Source organism: Triticum aestivum, chromosome 2A, assembly GCF_018294505.1.
Source record: "Triticum aestivum cultivar Chinese Spring chromosome 2A, IWGSC CS RefSeq v2.1, whole genome shotgun sequence".
NCBI classification, from domain to species: domain Eukaryota; kingdom Viridiplantae; phylum Streptophyta; class Magnoliopsida; order Poales; family Poaceae; genus Triticum; species Triticum aestivum.
This window is the reverse complement of record NC_057797.1, coordinates 162,219,148-162,241,624: the sequence shown is the minus strand read 5'-3', so window position 1 is coordinate 162,241,624 and position 22,477 is coordinate 162,219,148.

Genomic DNA, 22,477 nt, shown 5'->3' with positions numbered 1-22,477 from the left:
TAACTCGGCCTAGTTTTGTTCATAATCCGGTAATTTCTGATAATTACCAGTGCTCAAATTTTGGGTTATTACCCTTACTGCACTGGCTTGTTAAACCAACAGTGTGATCAAATATCACAGGTATGATATATTTTAAATTATATGGTTATCATTCAGTCCAGCCTTGGTTATATATTACGATTCTCATGGATTTATATCAGGTAATATAACCCATCCAGCGGTAAACCACCAGGACACTTTTTTAATCTGTTGTATGCAGAAACAGATTCAAATTGTGAACATAATAAGCATACGTGGCATATATTAACATGGCGGAACAGCAGTGTTATGCAAAGCAAATATGAGTGATGGAATAGCAAATCAAGAGTTTAAGCTAGCGGATTACAAGGCGCGTGATGCCCAAAAGAATAATTGTTTTAACAAGTCTTACCAAGAGCAGATGCTTAGCCAGCCTCCGGTTTATGACTCTTGGCCTGGTGGACTTGGAGGTTGTGGATCATCCAGGGCCGGTTCATCTTCCTCTTCTCTACCCGGTGGCTGGAAGTCAATGGTTGTCCAATCGATCCTAGTTAAGGCTTTGAATACAACTTCATCACTTATAAGTGGGGAGGGGTCGACATCAGGGGCATAGGTATGCTTACGGATTGGAGGAATAAGATTTGGAACATCATAAGTTGGCGCTTTAACTCTCTTGTTGTTGGCACCATAAATCGACTGATAATGTGAAAGATTGGTCTCTTTAGCCAATTTGCTAGCCAACGGGCGCATTTCCCTCATCAGGGCTCCGAGGTCATCAGCATCAAAGTCTGACCCGTCCTCCTTTCTGCTCGGGTAGCCATTTGCCAAATCGGCCGGATCAAGATTAGATATCCATGCTTTGGCCCGAGTTAGCGCAGTAAGAGCACCCGCCCTGGCAGCTGATTTCTTTAGCTCTTCAAACCATGCACGCATCATCACTAGCCTTTCCAACGTCTCCTTGATCAAAGTTGGGGGCGGTTTGTTATAAGAAGCTGTGCAGATAACCCATTGCACACCGGTATATAATTGCTCTATAAGTGTATAGGCGGCTTTCTGTCTTTGCCGCATCATCAAAAACATTTGTAAACCGGCATGTTATTAGATAATACATGTTTAAAGCCTATCACGAAGATATTTACCAAAAATGGCAACAGTCATGGCATTTATTTGTTGTTTCAAGCCAGTCAGCTCCTCCGCCACCGGATTAAGGGCCCCTTCAGCATCCTCAGCCCTCTTCAGTAGAGTTGTCTTTTCTGTATCCTAACCTGCCCGCTCGTTTTTGAAGCTTTCCTTCAGTTTTTACATTGTTGATAAGGCACTGGTCAGTTCATCCTTGGCCTTGGAAGTCTCTGCTTGTTGCGATTTAATATTTTCTTGAAGGTCGGCGATTTGGGATTCCTTCTTGCTAAGCTCAGCCTGCAAGCGACAAGCAACTTATGAGATGGCAGTGCATATTCAAAGTCCCAAGCATATAACAAGTATTATTCTTGGCACTTGGGGGCTAATGTCTATTGCTTCTTATCAAAAATTTTACAAGTCCCAAGCTCAATACAAGTATTATTCTTGGCACTTGGGGGCTAATGCATATTTGCTCCAGTTAAAACTATGGATTTTTTCTTCCACTATCAGCTTGGTGGTTAACCGGTTTACAAAGGTCTTAAACAAGAATTTTGTGCCTTACAACATAATTAGTCCCAACTTAACATATTTGTTAAGTCGGCCCTTGGGGGGTACACAGGCCAATTTGAAGAGTTGTTATTCTAAAGTCCCGGTTCATCTTGAAAGTATAAACCGGCCCTTGGGGGCTATACAGGAAAAATTGAAGAGTTGTTATTCTACAAGTCCCGGTTCATATTGACAGTATAAACCGGCCCTTGGGGGCTACTGGAGTTGTTCTATATGGTTCTTGGAAGTTTACAGAACATTCTATTCTATTATGTTCAATAAACTTGGCGGCTAAGGGAAGAATATTTATGCAGAGTTAACAACATTTACCTCATATTGCTCCTTCATCATATTCAACCGGCTTCATACTCACGGCTTGTGTACAAACGGTTTAAAAACCCAGAATGAATATCTTGGGCGCTGAGGTGGGCATAGCTTTCCAAGTCTGCCTTCCACTTGCCTCTGTCAATAGCAGAAAATTCATCTTTGGCACTATGTTTTGATAGAGCAGTGGGGTTGCCTGGGGCTGTATAACTAACACCAGTGGCCATAACATCGTCAGTGTTGTCATCAGCAACTTTAGTTGGGCTTGGCGGTTTATCAGCATGAATCATCAGATCAACTTCCATATGTTCAACTAAGATTTCATGATCTTGCGGTGGCGGATCATCAAGAATAGCTTCAGTATTTGGATTAGACTATTCCGGGGTCTTTTCCGGATCAGTTGGAATGCTGTCATCAGTCAGCTTATTCACTTTGGCCCGTTTACTGGCTCTGGCTTGGGCCCTGAAAATAATAAGTGTAGATCAGGTCGGTACAAAGATCAAGTATAAGATATGAAGGGCCAATTGAATATGCTTACCCAGGAACAATTTTGAGGGTTGGAATTTGTGTTCCTGTTGATTCACCAGAGGAAGAATGAGAAGTTCCCTGACAATTTGAACCAGACGGATTAAGAGGTTGTCGAAAGTAACCTGCCTTGGGATAACATGTGTTCGAAGTATAAGAGACCTCTGTGCGGCGTTTACGAACCGGCGTGTTCGGTAAACCGGAAGAAGTCACCACATGGCCGCTATGTCGGGTTGTGCGGCAAGCTTCGTGTTGTTGTTTCTTCAAAAGAAAGTTTGGATCCAAGTAAGCTAGAGGGTGAGAAAATCTTACTTTCCGGTTTGCTTGTCGGGTTCTTTGTGTGGGTACAGGTTCTGAGCCGGATGAGAGAATAATTACCTCTGCGTCACTTGCACGGCTGACTTCTGTGTCATCATGAAAACAATCATTGTCAATGAGGTGTATGAAAAAGGAGCCAAGTGAATCAAGTTCTACCTCTGACTCCGGGTTATCATTGTCATCGTCAATGTTTAACTCGGCAGACTCGACGGTTTTCTTATTGGTGGGCTTCTTGTGGACCTTGGTCTTGGGACGAGTTGTTTTGGCCGGTTTATCCTATGGCTTCCATTTCCAGAATGGATCATCACACTGTTAAAAGTTGAAAAGATCATAAGAGAGTATTCAGAATATGGATTAAGCAGGAGTTGGGCAATTTTTACAGCTGGCGGTTTATTTGAAGCACAGAAAGGACTAAGCTCTGTTTTGCTGCACTCGGCCACCGTTATATCTAACATTTTCTTGACGGCTTTAGTAACTTCAGCGTTGGTCAGTTGAATATTAATATGGCATTGAGGATCTTTCACGTCCCCTATGTATTCACACATTAAACTGGGGCGGCGGCTTAAGGGTAAGATACTCCAAGACACCCAGCAACGAACGAAATCAACGCCTGTTAAACCGTTTGCCACAAAGGCTCTAAGCTTTGAAAGCTGTGCTGCATACGTGGCACGTTCCTTTGTGCTGAGTCTTTGGGGGAGTGGATGTGTACTGCTAAGCCGGTGAGCACAGTAACCCGACAGAGGATTCTCACCAGCTAGAGATGTATCTTGGCAATAGAATCAAGTTTGATTCCAGTCCTTGGGGTGGCTATGATGGTTAGCATGAGGGAAGCTGACATCTTTTCTCTTTTGGATTGAAACCCCGCCAAGTTCAGTATTGGGCCCGTCCACGAATTCTGTACGGCGGTTCAAATAGTAGAAATCTTTGAACAGTTCGACCGTGGGCTCCTCTTGCAGGTAAACTTCACAGAATACTTGAAAGTTGCAAATATTGGACACAGAGTTAGGTCCAATATATTGAGGGTGAAGTTGGAGGAAATTAAGTACATCACGGAATTTTTTTGATCCAGGAGGGCTGAATCCTCGACTCAGATGATCAGCAAAAACGATCACTTCCCCTTCCTTGGGTTCAGGAGGATTTTCAGGACCAGGGACTCTCCAGTGGATGACTTCCTTTTTGGCTAAAGCGCCAGTAGCGACACACCCATTCAACCTTTCTTTTGTAACCCGGGATTGAACCCAGTTGCAGGAATAAAAGGACTTGGCCATTTATTCGATAACCTGGAAGAAGGTTTGTGCCGGTTTATGATTCATGGTTAATCCAGTTAAAGGTTAAAAGGCAGAAAGTGTTGAAGCATGCAAAGGTGTTAAACCGGAGATTGATGTTATCAAGTTGCAGAAATGAGCAATTGGCGGTTTAAGAGGGGACTAATGATACCTAGCGGGCTATTATTTTCTGAGTTAAACCGCCTACACAGATATTGAAAGTATAGATCTGAAGTTGGAAAATGACTAAGTGATGAAAAACAGTTTTCACAGATTGATATCACAATTTCGGATCTACAGCGTGTCAGAAAATGAAAATATATTCAGACCTAAATATTGGTACTTGAACAATTTATAAAGGTCCAGATTGGATTTTCTGCCTAAAAAGAGATACTCTGATGAGGAAAGAAGGACTACGGCTATTGCCGCACAGGAAAATATCAAGTTCGAATCAAAAGTTTATACTACAACGAAGAACGAGTGAAGAACAGCGCTGAACCTCCATGAGCTTGTACGAACCCTAATGAGATCTACGAAGGGGGAAGGAGGAAGAACTTACCGAGGCTACTGGAGCGGCGGAGGCGCGCAAGCGAGATCTGGACCAAATCAGGTTGATGCAGCGACCAATGGTGATGCAGAGGAGAGGGTAGATGGCGGCGACTGGGCTCAAGAGGAACACGTAGCGAGGAAGACGATGAAGACGAAGAGGCTGAGGGGGGAAAGTGAAAGGACCCCTGGCCCTATTTATAAGGCGAATGGATAAGTGGCATGCGCGGGAATCGAGGAGCTTAAAATTGGATATGTAACAGTGTCGACGCCTCAATTTTAGGAGGTTCATTAAAAATGAAGATACATATATGATTTTGGATTTGTATATAATTAATGGCAGGTGACGTCATGGAGAATTATCATGATCTCGGAAGATAATGTCACAACAAGTTACAAATTTTCGCGAAGGTAATGGAGAAGGAATTTTCTTAAGTGTTGAAGATTGACATGAACAAGTTCAAATCAACCTGGGACCTAATGTTGGGGATATAACTACTGAGTATGAACCGCCCAGGAGGGGCCGGGTTATGCTCATGATGATTTACCAGTATTGAAGCCCATGAAGACACAGAGGATGGCGACTTACGGAGGAGACTTAATAAGAAGGCCCAAAAGCACCATAGGTGTATGACTTGTATTATAAGATAGGAAAGAGTAGGCACCGAGCCGGACACGTTTATGAGCCGGTTGGGATTCTGTGAACCGCCGGGCGTCAACCTATGTATATAAAGGGACGACCCGGCGGTGGTTTAGGGACAAGAAAGAACAGATCGAGAGCCAGGTTAAGTGTATTCGCTCCCTGGTCATCGAAAACCTAGCAATACCACCTCAAACTGGATTAGGCCTTTACCTTCACCGCAAGGGGCCGAACCAGTATAAACTCCTTGTGTCCTTTGTCCTGATGAACCCCTTTAAGCTAACCTAGTCGTGATGTCTCCATGACTATGTCCTCACACTAGGACATCTGACGTGACAATTCCACGACACTAACCGTGTGCCACGTCGGTGCCCTTGTCACGCACATCAGCACAGTACATTGGGCTCCACGAGGCTTCCCCTCTCGAAAATATCCACCCGCCTACCGGAGTTTTCTGTTTGATAACACACGGTTATTATGTTTCGACCGTGTGTGATGTTCGTTGTTCCCACTCCCGCTTGCATCCCTCGAAAATATCTGCCCGGCTCGAGGGTTTTTATGTTTATAACACACATTTGTTATTTTGGGACCGTGTGTGATGCATCATCCAAATTTTCAATAGCCCCAAAATTTTACTCTCGGGTAGTAAAAAATTTAGTAGTCGCGTCATTTCCTCAAACCGCCCCCTCCACACACACACCCCAAAAACTCCTCGCGTGCGTGCACACACACACACACACACCACCACCACCACCACCACAACAACCCCTCCCTCGCTCGAAACCCTAGCAAGGTCGCCGCCGCTAGCGAAAGGCCTCCATTGTCATCATCTGCCGGTTTGCCCGTGCAGCTTACCCATCGATCTCCACACCCTAGCCGCCCTGAGTTTCTTAGATGGAGCCTACCAAATGCCCCCTTTCCCACAGATCCCCATTCTCCACTCCAGAGCGTCGAAGCCTAAGACCAGCTACGCTTCCCGTGGAGCTCGAGGAGCGACTGGCCCAAAAGAGGTGTATCATAGCCTCTTCGCCCGATGTCGCTAAGGTGGCCACCGAGGAAGCTGACGACCATTATAGGTCGCATCCTCTCAATCAGCGGGCTAGAGTATGCGGGTATGTCACTGACGCTGGCTACGATATCGAGGTCGTCGAAAGTGATGGCCTGACGCGGGCTATGTCACAGGTTAAGTGGCCCACTGATGTCTACTATGCAACTTTATTCCTATAGACACATGTTGGGCCTCCGAGCGCAGAGTTTTGTAGGACAGTAGCAATTTTCCCACAAGTGGATGACCTAAGGTTTATCAATCCGTGAGAGGTGTAGGATGAAGATGGTCTCTCTCAAATGACCCTGCAACCAAATACAAGAAATCTCTTGTGTCCCCAACACACCCAATACAATGGCAAATTGTATAGCTGCACTAGTTAGGCGAAGAGATGGTGATAGAAGTGTAATATGGATGGTATAAATATATTTTTATAATTTGAATAAATAAAAACATCAAGGTAACAAATAGTAAACAGGCACAAAAATGGTATTGCAATGCTTGAAAATGAGGCCTAGGGTCCGTAGTTTCACTAGTGCAACCTCTCAACAATGCTAATATAATTGCATCATATAACCACCCCTCAAAGTGCAATGAAGAATCACTCCAAAGTTCCTATCTAGCGGAGAACATAAGAATAAATTGTTTGTAGGGTACGACACCACCTCAAAGCTATTCTTTCTTTTCGATCTATTCAAGAGTTTGTACTAAAATAATGCAAAGCTATTCTTTCCGTTCAATCTATCCTAGAGTTCGTACTAAAATAACACCAAAGCAAATTCATATTCATAATACTCTATCCAACACAAAGAACTTTAAAGAGTGCCCCAAGATTTCTGTCGGAGAAACAAAGACAAGAACGTGCATCAACCCCTATGTATAGATTACCCCAATGTCACCTCGGGAATCCGCGAGTTGAGTTCCAAAATATATATCAAGTGAATCAATATGATACCCCATTGTCACCATGAGTATTCACTTGCAAGACATATATCAAGTGTTCTCAAATCCATAAAAGTATTCAATCCGATAACAACGAAATCTCAAAGGGAAAAACTCAATTCATCGCAACAAGATAGAGAGGGGAAACACCATATGATCTGACTATATTAACAAAGCCCGCGATACATCAAGATCGTGACATCTCAAGAACATGAGAGAGAGAGGGATTAAGCACATAGCTACTAGTACAAACCCTCAGCCCAGAGGGTGGACTACTCTCTCCTCATCGTGGTGGCCGCCGGGATGATGAAGATGGGTACTAGAGATGATTCCCCCCTCCGGCAGGGTGCCGAAAAGGGTGTGGATTGGTTTTAGGTGGCTACAGAGCCTTGCGGTAGCGGAACTTCTGATCTAGTTTTACCCCCGAGGGTTTTGGTTTTTTTAGGAATTTATAGGGTAAAGAGGGGGTGCGGGAGGCCACCAAGGTGGGCACAACCCACACGGGCGCGCCTGGGTCCCCAGGCGCGCCCTGGTCGGTTGTGCCCCCTTGGGGCACCCCCCCAGGTGCTGCTCTGGCCAATCCTGGGTGTTCTGGTCCATAAAAATTCTCCAAAAAGTTTCGCAGTGTTTGGACTCTGTTTGATATTGGTTTTCTGCGATGTAAAAAACATGCAAAAAATAGCAACTGGCACTTGACACTGTGTCAATAGGTTAGTCCCAAAAAATGATATAAAATGACTATAAAATGATTATAAAACATCCAAGAATGATAATATAACAGCATGGAACAATAAAAAATTATAGATACGTTGGACACGTATCAGCATCCCCAAGCTTAGTTCATGCTCGTCCTCGAGTAGGTAAATGATAAAAACATAATTTTTGATGTGGAATGTTGCCTTACATGTCATCTCATATTCTTTTCTTTATAGCATGGACATTTGGACTTTTATATTGTTCGAAGCAATAGTCTAGTTTTGACATGATAACTTAAATACTCAAGCATATAAACAAGCAACCATGTCTTTCAAAATATCAACGCTAAAATAAGTTATCCCTAGCCCATCATGCTGAATCACTGATCCATTCATGAAACACACTCGTATATTAGCTACACCCAATGCTCAAGTACGATCATAGTGCCTCCTAGTTGGTGCTTTATAAGAGAAGATGGAGACTCAAATTAAAAACAAAAATTGCATAAACTAAAAGAAAGGCCCTTCGTAGAAGGAAGTAGGGATTTGTAGAGGTGCTGGAGCTCAAAGCGAAAATTGAGAGATAAAAACATTTTGAGAGGCATACTTTTCCCACCAACAAAAACAACTTAAAGCTCCCAACACTTTCCATGCTAGATATATCATAGGCGGTTCCCAAACAGAAAATAAAATTTATTCCTTTTTCCACCATTCTTTCACTTTCCATGGCTAACCGTATCCACGGGTGCCCTCCATACCAACACTTTCCAAGGAATTTATTATCTGACAACATAAAGTAAATTCATTTATCATTTCGGGACTGGGCATCCCTAATACATTTGCCTTACTCTCGTGCAATGACAAGTGTATAACCACTCATTGTGAGAATAACACATCTAGCATGGAAGATATTGGCCACCCCTAACCGCCTAGCGAGCAGTACGAGCACACAAAAGAGAAATCTATTTTGAAAATTAGAGATGGCATATACAAATTTGCTTAGAACGGCAAGATAATACCGCATATAGGTAGGTATAGTGGACTCATGTGGCAAAACTGGTTTAAAGGATTTTGGATGCACAAGTAGTGATCACACTTAGTGCAAAATGAGGGCTAGCAAAAGATTGAGAAGCGACCAACCAAGAAACGAATAATCTCATAAGTGAGCATTTAGCATAATTAACACCAAATAATGCACCACAAGTAGGATGTAATTTCATTGCACAACTATTGACTTTCGTGCATTCATAGGGAATCACAAACCTTAACACCAATATTCTTACTAAAGCATAATTACTCATCAAGATGACTCACATATCACATCATCATATCTCAAAACTATTACTAAGAATCAAGTTTATTTTGTCCAATGATCTTCATGAAAGTTTTTATCATATCCTTCTGGGATATCTATCACTTTGGACCTCATTTTCATGTGTTGCTTTTGATAAGCTCAAACAAATATAAGTGAAGATCATGAGCATGATATTTCTTTCTCTCAAATTAATTTAAGTGAAGCAAGAGAGAATTTCTTCAAAAATACTAAAGCACGCCGTGCTCAAAAACATATAAGTGAAGCACTAGAGCAGTTCCATAGAAAAGAGCTTCGTTGACGGGATGTGAATGCCGCTTACTTAGCCTCCCTGGCGACTATTTGAGGACTCTATTTTATTTAAAAACTTTTCAGATATAAGTACTTTGTTAAAACATCAAGCAAAACAAAATAAAATGACATTCCAACAATAGCACAACTCATCTGGAGAAGCAAAAACTTAGGCTCAGCCGATACTAACCGATAATTGTTGATGAAGAAAGGTGGGATGCCTACCAGGGCATCCCCAAGCTTAGATGCTTGAGACTTCTTGAAATGTTATCTTGGGATGACTTGGGCATCCCCAAGCTTGATCTTTTGTGTCTCCTTAATTCTTTTTATATCAAGGTTTCCCTAAATCTTAAAAGCTTCATCCGCACAAAACTCAACAAGAACTCGCGAGATAAGTTAGTATAACCAATGCAAAAACCTTATCATTATCTACTGTAGAAAATCACTAAAATTATTATTCAACATTGCATACTAAATGCCTCTGCATATTCAATACTCCTATCCTCAAATATAATCCTTAAACAAGCAAACATATGCAAACAATGCAAACATAACAGCAATCTACCAAAACAGTACAATATGTAAAGAATGCTAGAGTATCAATACTTCCCTAACTCCAAAAGTTATGAAAATTTGCCAAACTGTAGAAAATTTATCATATCTCATTCTGAAAAAAATCAACATTTTATCACATTCTGAGTTTTCTAGGGAATTTTTGCAACAGCGGTAAACTTTCTGTTTTCAAACAGCAACATGTATACTTGCAAAATAAGCATGGCAAAGGCTATCATTGCCACTTTTATTGACATAAAAGATGCATAACATTATTATAAATAACATAAATCAAATCCTAAGAAAATAAAATGACGCTTCAAGTAAAACTCATATCATGTGATGAATAAAGACATAGCTCCAAGTGAGGTTACCGATAATGTTGAAGACGAAAGAGGGGATGCCTTCCGGGCCATCCCCAAGCTTAGTTGCTTAGGTGTTCCTTGAATATTACCTTGGGGTGCCTTGGGCATGCCCAAGCTTAGGGTCTTGTCACTCCTTATTCTCCTTATATCAACATCTCACCCAAAACTTGAAAACTTCAATCACACAAAACTTAACGGAACATTGTGAGATAGGTTAGTATGATAAAGAGCAAACCATTTCACTTTTGGTAATGTCAAAGACAAGGTTCATAATTGATATCACACAATTCCTACTATAGCATATCATTTCCACAATTTATATTGTGCAATATAAGCCATGGAAACTAGAAAACAAGCAAACTATGCATTGAAAACAGAATCTATCAAAAATAGAACAGTCTGTAGTAATCTGTACTCCAACCAAACTTCTGCTACTTGAAAAATTCTGAAAAAATAGGAAAACCTGGAATTTTTTTCTATTAATCTTCTGCAATAAGAATCATCATTTTATCATGCTTCTGTTAAAACGAGAATTATTTTCCCGAGTGCAAAAGTTTCTGTTTTTCAGCAAGATCAAATCAACTATCACCATAGACCACCCCGAAGGTCTTACTTGGCACTTTATTGAAACAAAAGCAATAAAACATGATTACTATAGTATATTAATTATGTGAACAGAAAAAAGTAGGTAAAAGTGTTGGGTTGTCTCCCGACAAGCGCTTTTCTTTAATGTCTTTTAGCTAGGCATGATGATTTTAATGATGCTCGCATAAAAGATAAGAATCGAAACACAAAGAGAGCATCATGAAGCACATGACTAGCACATTTAAGCCTAACCCACTTCCTATGCATAGGGATTTTGTGAGCAAACAATTCATGGAAGCAAGAATCAACTAGTATAGGAAGGCAAAACAAGTGCAACTTCAAAACTTTCAACACGTAGAGAGGAAACTTGACATTATTGCAATTCCTACAAGCATAAGTTCCTCCCTCATAATAATTTTCAGTAGCATCATAAAGAAATTCAAAAATATAACCATCACATAAAAAAATATTTTCATCATCCACAAGCATAGAAATTTTATTCCTCTCCACATAAGCAAATTTATTATCATCAATAATAGTGGGAGCAAACTCAACAAAATAACTATCATGTGATTGAAAATTAAAATCATGATGACAAGTTTCATGGTTATCATTATTCTTTGTAGCATACATGTCATCACCATAATCATCATACATAGCAACTTTGTTATCATAGTCAATTGAAGCCTCATCCAAAATGGTGGATTCATCATTAAATAAAGTCACGAGCTCTCCAAATCCACTTTCATCGTTATAATCATCATAAATAGGAGGCACAAAATCATTATAACAAATTTCCACATCAAATCTTGGGGGACTAAAAATATCATATTCATCAAACATAGCATCCCCAAGCATATGGCTTTGCATATCATTAACATCATGGATATTCAAAGAATTCATACTAACAACATTGCAATCATGCTTGAGGGAGTTCTGGATTAGGGGGTCTCCGGACAACCGGACTATATCCTTTGGCCGAACTGTTGGACTATGAAGATACAAGATTGAAGACTTCGTCTCGTGTCCGGATGGGACTTTACTTGGCATGGAAGGCAAGCTAGGCAATACGGATATGTATATCTCCTCCTTTGTAACCGACCTTGTGTAACCCTAGCCCCCTCCGGTGTCTATATAAACCGGAGGGTTTTAGTCCGTAGGACAACATACAATCATACCATAGGCTAGCTTCTAGGGTTTAGCCTCTTTGATCTCGTGGTAGATCAACTCTTGTACTACTCATATCATCAAGAACAATCAAGCAGGACATAAGGTATTACCTCCATCAAGAGGGCCCGAACCTAGGTAAACATCGTGTCCCCTGCCTACTATTACCATCCGCCTTAGACGCACAGTTCGGGACCCCGTACCCGAGATCCGCCGGTTTTGACACCGACATTGGTGCTTTCATTGAGAGTTCCACTGTGTCGTCATCATAAGGAAGATGGCTCGCCTCGTTGTCAAGGACAACATCACCTCTGGGGGAGCCCTGGCTGTAGGCCAAACTCTCCGACTAGGCGGCTTCGTCATGACCGCCCGCTCGGCCGCTGCGCCGACGATGACCTCTCGGGTCATCGAAAATAGCCTCCACATCGGCTCAAAATTTGCCGAGCAGATGGATCCAATGGAGCTCTCCTCTTTGAACGAGCTCTTGGATCGCATTGCCGCTCTGGGAGTCACTACGGACTATGATCAGATCGGGCTTAAACCCGACCAAAGGGAGATTAAATCTCCGCCGGTCACCCATCAGATAGCGGTGGTGGAGGAGCAATGCAGCAATTCTCCCTCTATCCTGAGGACGAACTATGTCCGGATTCCCGAGCTCTCCGAACAGGATACTCGCTCACGGGAGGACACCGCCCTAACCCTGAATCCAGAATCAGGCCGCATACCGAACCCACAGGGCAACATCCCGGAGCCCGAACTTCCAAGATCGGAAACTCCCCTGCCCCGGGATCACAGATTGGGTCAAGGTCTAGACTTAAATCCACCCACCCACCTAGATACAAATGATCTTTCCCACATTAGGCAAGCGCCCCAAGAGATAGTACATCACTACTGGGCCAGATTCCTCCTTGTAATGAACAGGGTCAAGGACTGTCGCGAGGAAGATGCGATTTCGTTCTTTTGCAACAATTGCACGGACAAGGGAGTCCTCAACGCCATAAGCCGCCGTGACCTAGAGCACTTCGCTGACTTGGCGGCCATAGTACGGAAATACTGTGCGATGGAAAGTTCCTGGAAAACCCAAACGCAATTTTGGGATAATCCGGCTCTAGCAAAACCCCCAGTCCGAACTAAAAGGGTGCACTCTCGTAAGTCGCCCGACTCAATTACAAAGAAGCAAAAGCCCACTACAGGGCGTGGAACCGTATTGGAGGAATGGCTCAACAGGCCCTACAAAATCCATAGTACACCGGATACCATATCAACACACAGCCTTAGAGCATGTTGGGTACTCCGGCAGGTGGCCAAAAGCGGTGAGGATCTTCTCACCCAAAATACCTCAGAGCACCTTCCCACAGATAACAACACAGTATTAACGGTCTTCGAGACATTCGCCTCAAATAATAGGCGTAAGCGAGCACTCCGTAGCCTCGCCGAAGTTTGCCATGTGGCAGCAATAAATCCATGGAGCGACACGGCTATCACCTTCAATGCCAGTGACGAACCTAAATTCCGAACAGCCCGAGCACCAGCCGCTTTGGTCCTCAGTCCAATTGTGGACGGCTTTCGGCTCACTAAGGTGCTCATGGATGGCGGCAGCGGATTAAACCTCATTTATGAGGAAACTCTCCAAAAATGGAAATAGACAGCAACCGTATTGAGCAAAGCAGTACGACCTTCTGAGGAATCATCCCTAGTTGGGAGGTACGTTGCGCTGGGAAAATCACACTTGATGTGGTATTCGGCACTCCGGAGAATTACAGGTCCGAAGAAATTACATTCCAAGTGGCCCCGTTCAGTAGCGGATACCACGCCCTTCTAGGGCGGGAGGCATTCACGATTTTTCAAGCCATACCCCATTACGGGTACATGAAGCTCAAAATGCCCGGACCCAAGGGAATTATCACTCTAGCTAGTGATCCGGACATAGCACTCCGCGCCGAGAACAAAACAGCCGCACTAGCCCTCGAGGCATTATCCGAAGCCCTTGTGGCGGAGGAGTTAACCGCGCTGCGCTCCACGGTGGACAGGGACGACGTGATACTAGACAAAAGATCCAAGTCCACCTCCTTTAAACCAGCGGACGAAATAGTTAAATTCCAAGTCCATCCAACGGACCCTACAAAAACAGCATCCATTGGGGCACAGTTAGACCCCGCTGTAGACGCCGCACTACGGGAGTTTCTGCGCGAGAATTGGGATATATTCGCCTGGCATCCTTCAGACATGCCAGGAATCCCACGCAGATTGGCCGAGCATAGCCTTAATATTCTAAAAGGATTCAAGCCAGTCAAGCAGACTCTTCGGCGTTTCTCTGAACCTAAGCAACAAGCCATGGGAGAGGAGCTGGCCAAGCTACTGGAAGCCAGATTCATTAAAGAAATAAAAACATCCCGATTGGCTAGCAAACCTGGTGATGGTACCAAAGAAGGACAAATCCTGGCGCCTATGTGTCGACTTCAAAGACCTTAATAAGGCTTGCCCAAAGGATCCCTTCCCACTCCCTCGCATCGATCAAATCATCGACGCTACCGCAGGACACGAATCATTGTGCTTCCTCGACACATACTCCAGTTACCACCAGATTAAGATGGCGGAGTCTGATCAAGCCGCAACGGCATTTATAACACCATACGGCCCCTTATGCTTTAACACAATGCCCTTCGGGCTCAAAAACACCGGCACAACATACCAGCGCATGATCCAGACATGTCTGGAAAAGCAGATTGGTAAGACTGTGGAGGCATATGTAGACGATGTGGTTATTAAAACCAGACACGTCGACTATTTAATAGATGACTTGAGGCTCACGTTCACCAATCTCCGAACATACGACATTAAGCTCAATCCGGAAAAATGCGTTTTCGGCGTTCCCGCCGGAAAGCTCCTGGGCTTAATCGTCTCCAGTAGAGGAATTGAAGCAAATCCGGCTAAAATCTGAGCTCTGTCATAGTTGGCTATCCCAACTGACCTCAAGCAAATCCAGAAATTGACTGGATACATGGCGGCTTTAAACTGCTTTATCTCCCGATTAGGAGAAAAGGCACTTCCCCTTTATCGCCTTCTTCGGCGCACCGAACACTTCGAGTGGACGGACGCAGCCACGACCGGACTAGAAGAAATAAAAGCCATCCTGGCCACCAACCCAATCCTAGCCGCGCCGACTGTTGGTGAACCAATGCTATTATATATAGCGGCAACTCACCAAGTTGTAAGCGCAGTGCTCGTCGTCGAACGAGAGATGGACGGACATAAACTCCCACTTCAAAAGCCGGTATTATGTATCCACCGCCCTCACTCCATGCAAATCACAGTACCCACATTACCAAAAGATAGCATACGCGGTATTTATGGCATCCAAAAATTACGACACTACTTTCAAGAGTGTTCGATTACGGTGGCCTCCGAAGTACCACTCAATGACATAATAAACAACCGCGATGCCACGGGCCGGATTGCCAAATGGGCCATCGAGCTCCTCCCGTTCGACATAACATATAAGCCACGACGAGCCATTAAGTCGCAAGTACTGGCCGATTTCGTAGCCGAATGGACAGAAGCCGAACTCCCTAAAGAGTACGGCGCATACTCCAATTGGATCATGCACTTCGACGGCTCTAAAATGCTGGCTGGTCTGGGGGCTGGCGTCGTCCTGACATCCCCCACCGGAGATACGGTGCAATACGTGCTCCAAATACTATATACAGACTCCAACAACGCAGCCGAATACGAGGCCCTACTACACGGCCTCCGGATGGCAGTCTCCATGGGCATCCAACGCCTAGAGGTGCGTGGGGACTCGAACCTCGCAATATCCCAAATAAATGGAGACTTTGATGCCAAGGATCCGAAAATGGCGGCATATCGCAACGCCGTCCTCAAAATGTCAGCTCGGTTCGAGGGGCTTGAATTCCATCATGTGGCTCGGGAAAACAACCAGGCGGCGGACATCCTAGCCCGTATCGGCGCTAAACGCGACCCTGTCCCACCGAACATCTTCCTGGAAAGACTGTTTAAACCATCCGTGGTATGGGAAGGGGACACCGGCAAAAATAGTCCGGACCCGGCCACAACCCCAGATGCCGAACACTCTGACACAATCGGAGGCTCTGCCACCGAAATAACACCTTCAGCCCACGTGATAATGGCCGTCATCGCCCCGTGGACAGAACCATTCCTGGCCTACCTAACCAGACAGGAATTACCCGAGGACCAAAACGAGGCCCGCTGCATAGTGCGGCGATCTAAAGCCTACAAGGTCCATGAGGGAGAGCTTTATAAGAAAAGCACAACTGGAGTCCTTCAAAGGTGCATCTCCGAAGAGGAAGGGCGGAAGCTTTTGGCAAAAATTCATGCCGGACTCGGCGGCCACCACGCCGCAGCCCGGGCCCTTGTAAGCAAGGCCTTCCGTACAGGTTTTTATTGGCCGACGGCCCGGGCAGATGCACAGCATCTGGTACAGCATTGTGTCGGTTGCCAGCTTTTTGCAAACCAAAGCCACATGCCACCTACCGCCCTCCAAACAATCCCCATTACTTGGCCCTTTGCGGTCTGGGGGCTCGATATGGTCGGACCCCTCAAAGGGGGAACCCATAAGAGAAAATACTTACTGGTCATGGTGGATAAATTCACCAAATGGATAGAAGCCAAACCTGTCAAAACGGCTGAATTCGGACCGGTGATAGACTTCATATCCGGGGTTGTACACTGTTATGGCGTCCCCCACAGCATCATCACTGACAACGGCACGAATTTATAGCCGACGAGGTGAAACTTTGGTGCAGCAACATGGGCATCAAGCTCGATTATGCTTCTGTCTATCATCCGCAAACTAACGGTCAAGTCGAACAAGCGAATGGTCTTATCATGAGCGGCATTAAACCCAGATTAGTCCGGTCTTTAAAGGAATCAGACACTCATTGGGTAGAGGAGCTCGACTCCGTACTATGGGGGCTGCGGACCATGCCGAATCGCACTAACGGATACACACCGTTTTTTATGGTGTACGGCGCTGAGGCGGTGCTGCCTTGCGACATAATTCATGACTCACCTCGAGTGCGCATGTACGAAGAAAGAGAGGCCGAGCTCGATCGGCAGGACAGTTTGGATGCCCTGGAGGAGGAGCGCGACGTGGCAAAAGCTCGTTCCGCATTCTATCAGCAACAGGCTCGAAGGTATCAAAGCAGAGAAGTGCGGGCCAAAACCTATAACGTTGGCGAACTAGTTCTACGCCTGCCGGAGAAGAAAAAGAACAAGCTCAAGCCCAAATGGGAAGGTCCCTTCATTATCGACCAGGTTCTGACCGGTGGAGCGTACCGTCTGCGGGATGCATCGAATAATCGACTCGAGCCAAACCCATGGAACGCAGCCAGACTCCGAAGATTCTACGCCTAGCGCCGGACTCTATGTTCGTCTCCTTACCTCCAGGAAATTTTTGCACACCTGTTTTTTCTCTCTTTCTTTCCCTCTTTTCTCTTCAAGGCCCTAAGGGGCTACATTTGTGTCTTGGTTACACAATCTTGACGCGCTAACCGCGCTCAATATACCTGGGGGCTTCCTATACAGAAGCTTAATCTAATTACCTTTCCGGGCTTTATGCCCCGCACATGTGTTATTCTTCCGCATGTACTTTCTTCGCCATTATATGCATCGATATGACTTAAGTTTTGGCCAAGCTGGGTTGCCTGGCTCTTGTATTTATGCCCTACGTTCCCGTTAATTCGGCTAGGGCATAAGGGGAGCACCTCTGCGATTGTTACTGCCGGGTCAGTCGGATGTGTACCTCAGACTAGGTGAAGCCGAAAGCTAGCGTTCTTAAGGGAATATTCGGTCGATGAATAAAAGATGACTTTCACTTAAATTACTACACGCCCCAGATGTTTTTAACATGCGTCTCACAGTTCGGACATGCACATTAGGGCATGCGTACCCAGGGAAAGGAACCCTTAATGGAACTATTCTCCCTGGAAGATGTTTCTTACTATCCATGTAATATAACATAGCTAGTTGGGTACTTGTCTATTCAAGCACTTATGACCCCTACGCCTGGTTTCCCTGCATACCACGGTTTTTGTATAACCGAGTGGGTATTCGGATACACTCCGGACTATCGGGTCCAGAGGTTGAAGCAAAAAGGTCCGCCATGACAAATGATTTACAATCCGGCTAGGGACATTACATATGTCACTTGAAGTACACAGTCACTAAGACTGATTAAATTCTTCTTCTATACCCTCCAATAGGCTGTCTAGCCTACAATCCTGTTGGGAATACTTTGCGGCTAATGGGAATACTTTGCGGCTAATTCTACTTTATCATACACTAAACTGACGGGGATCTCTTTCCCATCGGGCCCCACAGGTCCGACCTCGGCCATGTGGTTAGGGTCAGCCTTGGTATATCGTGTCTTCACCATAGCCCAGGCTTCCCTCGCACCTTGTCGGCATGCTGTTATTTTCCATAATCGGAAGCGCCGCCGCGCTCCCTTGAGGTTCTCTATAAGCTCCCCCATGCCTCCTGGCGGGGACGCGGATGGCCACAAGGCTTGAGCAATACTCTGCATCACCTGCCGAACTTGTTCGCGCAGTTGTGAGAGCTCTGGTAGAAGATCACCCGAAGACCCGGGCATCTCCTCCACGGGACGACCCATTAGCATACCCGCAGACATAACGCTATTGCAGGCTTCTCCGCCGAACTCCTTTAAAAAGTTCGTTCAAGCACTTACTAAAAATGTCGCGCTGAAGCCGTTTATTCTCCTACACGGAGTCCGCAAGCTGGGCTCGGACATCCTTTAGTTCCACGCCCAGCCGGATATTGGCATCTTGGAGATCATTTTTCTCCTACCTGACTCGCGTCAGCACGCGCTCGCCAGCATTTCGCTGTCGATCATCACGTGCCGTATCCGCCTCCACGGCCTCCGGATTCACTCCGGGGCCACCTGCAACATCTATTGTTAGGTGTGCATGCATGCCGCATACTACCTGGTACCGATATTCTTTGCAATAGACAAAAAAGTTACCAGGGGACCCTTTTTGGACTCCTTCAATGCGGCAACAGCGGCTTCCAGCTGGGCCTTGCATTCGTCCAGCTCTTGAGACAGTTGGGAATTCTTCTTCGTAAGAACCTGCACAAATAATGATCCTTAAATCAGTTGCGTCAACTGTTTCAAGTCTCAGGGGCTACTGATACATATAATCGTCAGATTTGCTTACCCGTATATCCCTTACATACTGGTCCGTGGCTCTGGCTAGACCATTTTGAGCAGCACGGAGGTACGCGTCTCCAGAATTGAAGGCATCAAATGCCTCTGGTGAGAAGCAAGCGTCACGGAGTACGGCCCGGCGACGCCTATGATTCATGGCGCTCTCCACTTCTGAATTTGTAGCGGATAGTCTATCCGCATCCTCTGTAGGAGGAGCATCCGGCGTCCGCCCCATGTTGGCCTCCGCCTCTGTGTCCGGCCCTGGAGCCCGACTGGTGGAACCGTGATCGGCAGCCTCTCCGGATATACTCCGGCGAGCGTTTTTTCTATTAAAGAAGCATGGACGTCATTGCATTTTGGGAAAGACGACAACCATGGAGCGAGGTTTTGTGTCATACCTCTGCGACGGCGTCTCCGTCCTGACCGCCTTCCTTTTTGGCCTACCCGGCTTCGGTGCCTCTTGTTGGCGAGTTGCTGCGGGTTCGGCACGGCGTCCTGAATGCCTTCCCTGTAAAACACCGTTTTGTACGGTAGGTGAAGTGTCTAAAAGGGGATCCTATTTTTGGGAGTTGGGATTTTGGTTTTTCTTACGTGCGACGCAGGGAGCAGTCCGGGATAGTCGGCCGTTATGGCCACCATGGCGTCATCGCAGCTCAATTGATAGAATTGCCTGTCTATCAGCTCCACGAATATGTCCGGATCCTCTTCGAGTCCGGGACCGAGGGCCCGGCCAGGGTCCTCTGGTTGTGGAGATGGGCTGTTGACCTCCCTTACAGCTTTTCGCAGTTCCTGCCGTAAAATGGCAAGGTGAGTACCTACGACGAAGAATGCGGGAAGAATGGGAGTAAAGAGGTATAACTCACCCAGCTTGGAGGGTTGTACATGGAGAATCCATCCCGTGGCTTGATACGGATGAACTCCTCTTCCTCTCCCTTGAACAACTCGGACAGAATTTTTGCTAAAGCAGCAGCGGAGTCCGGTCCCTTACGCCCGCAACAGGTGGCATCATCTTCCCCGTTAAAACACCACATGGGGTGCCCTCGATATTGAAGTGGCTGCACTCCCCGAGTTATGCATATTGACATAACCTCGATTAATGTCAATCCTGGTTGAGCCAGCGCTTTAATCCGGTTCATCAGGTAAAGGACTTCTCCGTTGTCTTCCTCCTGGGGGCTCCGTGGGCGCCAGCTTCGGCGTTTCTTCAAAAGAGCATTGTTGAACTCAGGAAGACCCCGCCGAACAGGGTCTGGAAGGGGGACGTCCTCCATATAAAACTACTCCGAAGGCCAGTCTTCAGACGTCTTCTTTGGAGTACCGGACAGGTATCCGGTTTCGGCGATGCGCCATATTTCGGCTCCGCCAAATTGATAAAGTGACCCCTTCTGTGTGCGGGGCACAAGGCAAAATAACCTTTTCCACAGCTTGAAATGAGCCTCGCAGCCCAGAAATAGCTCGCAAATGGCAACATAGCCGGCGATATGTAATATGGAAGCAGGGGTGAAATTATGCAGTTGGAGACCGTAAAACTCCAGGAGCCCGCGGAGGAACGGATGAATTGGAAATCTGAGTCCCCTTAGTAAGTAAGGAACAAGGCACACCCGCTCCCCCTTAGAGGGGTTGGGGAAGCTCTCCGCTTGCTCCCCGCCATTATAGGTGGCGAGCCCGGCTCGGACGGGGACCATATACGCTGGAGGGAGAAATCCCTGAGTCTGCAGCTCTACTAATCAAATGTGTGGGACTGAACACCTCTCCCAATCACCGGGCTTAGGGCTACGGGAGCGGGAGGAGGAGCTGCAGTTGTCGGCCATGTTGGAGTGGATTTTTTTCCGAAGCACGCTCCGATGGATTCTCGCCGTGGGAGGATGGTATGGATTGGATCTAAGAATCCCCATCCCTTTAATAAAAAAATTATTTACCTGGCTAGGGGGCGAATGTTAAAACGCCCTGGCTCCTCGTATTCGTTCGACTCGTGGAAGATAGCCCTTATTGAGCACAAAAGCCAAGAAGTCCAACATTTATCGGGCCGGACACTACTTAACAGACATTCAAGATTTGGAGAAGAACCCGCCTTGCAATGCTGAAGACAATACTGCGCGCTGGACTCAACGTCATTGAAGCCTGGTTCGGGGGCTACTGAGGGAGTCGTGGATTAGGGGGTCTCTGGACAGCCGGACTATATCCTTTGGCCGGACTGTTGGACTATGAAGATACAAGATTGAAGACTGCGTCTCGTGTCCGGATGGGACTTTACTTGGCGTGGAAGGCAAGCTAGGAAATACGAATATGTATATCTCCTCCTTTGTAACCGACCTTGTGTAACCCTAGCCCCCTCCGGTGTCTATATAAACCGGAGGGTTTTAGTCCGTAGGACAACATACAATCATACCATAGGCTAGCTTCTAGGGTTTAGCCTCTTTGATCTCATGGTAGATAAACTCTTGTACTACTCATATCATCAAGAACAATCAAGCAAGACGTAGGGTATTACCTCCATCAAGAGGGCCTGAACTTGGGTAAACATCGTGTCCCCTGCCTCATGTTACCATCCGCCTTAGACACACAGTTTGGGACCCCCTACCCGAGATCCGCCGGTTTTGACACCGACAATGCTCATCATTCAAATATTTTGTGCCAAACATTTTATTGAGTTCTTCTTCTAACAACTGAGCACAATTTTCCGAACCATCATTTTCAAGAAAGATATTATAAAGATGATCAATAATATGATGCAACCTCAATTCCATTTTCTTGTAGTTTTCTTTTTATAAACCAAACTTGTGATAAAACAAGAAACTAAAAGATTCAATCGCAAGATCTAAAGATATACCTTCATGCACTCACCTCCCCGACAACGGCGCCAGAAAAGAGCTTGATGTCTACTACGCAACTTTATTCTTGTAGACACGTGTTGGGCCTCCAAGCGCAGAGTTTTGTAGGACAGTAGCAATTTTTCCTCAAGTGGATGAGCTAACGTTTATCAATCCATGAGAGTTGTAGGATGAAGATGGTCTCTCTCAAATG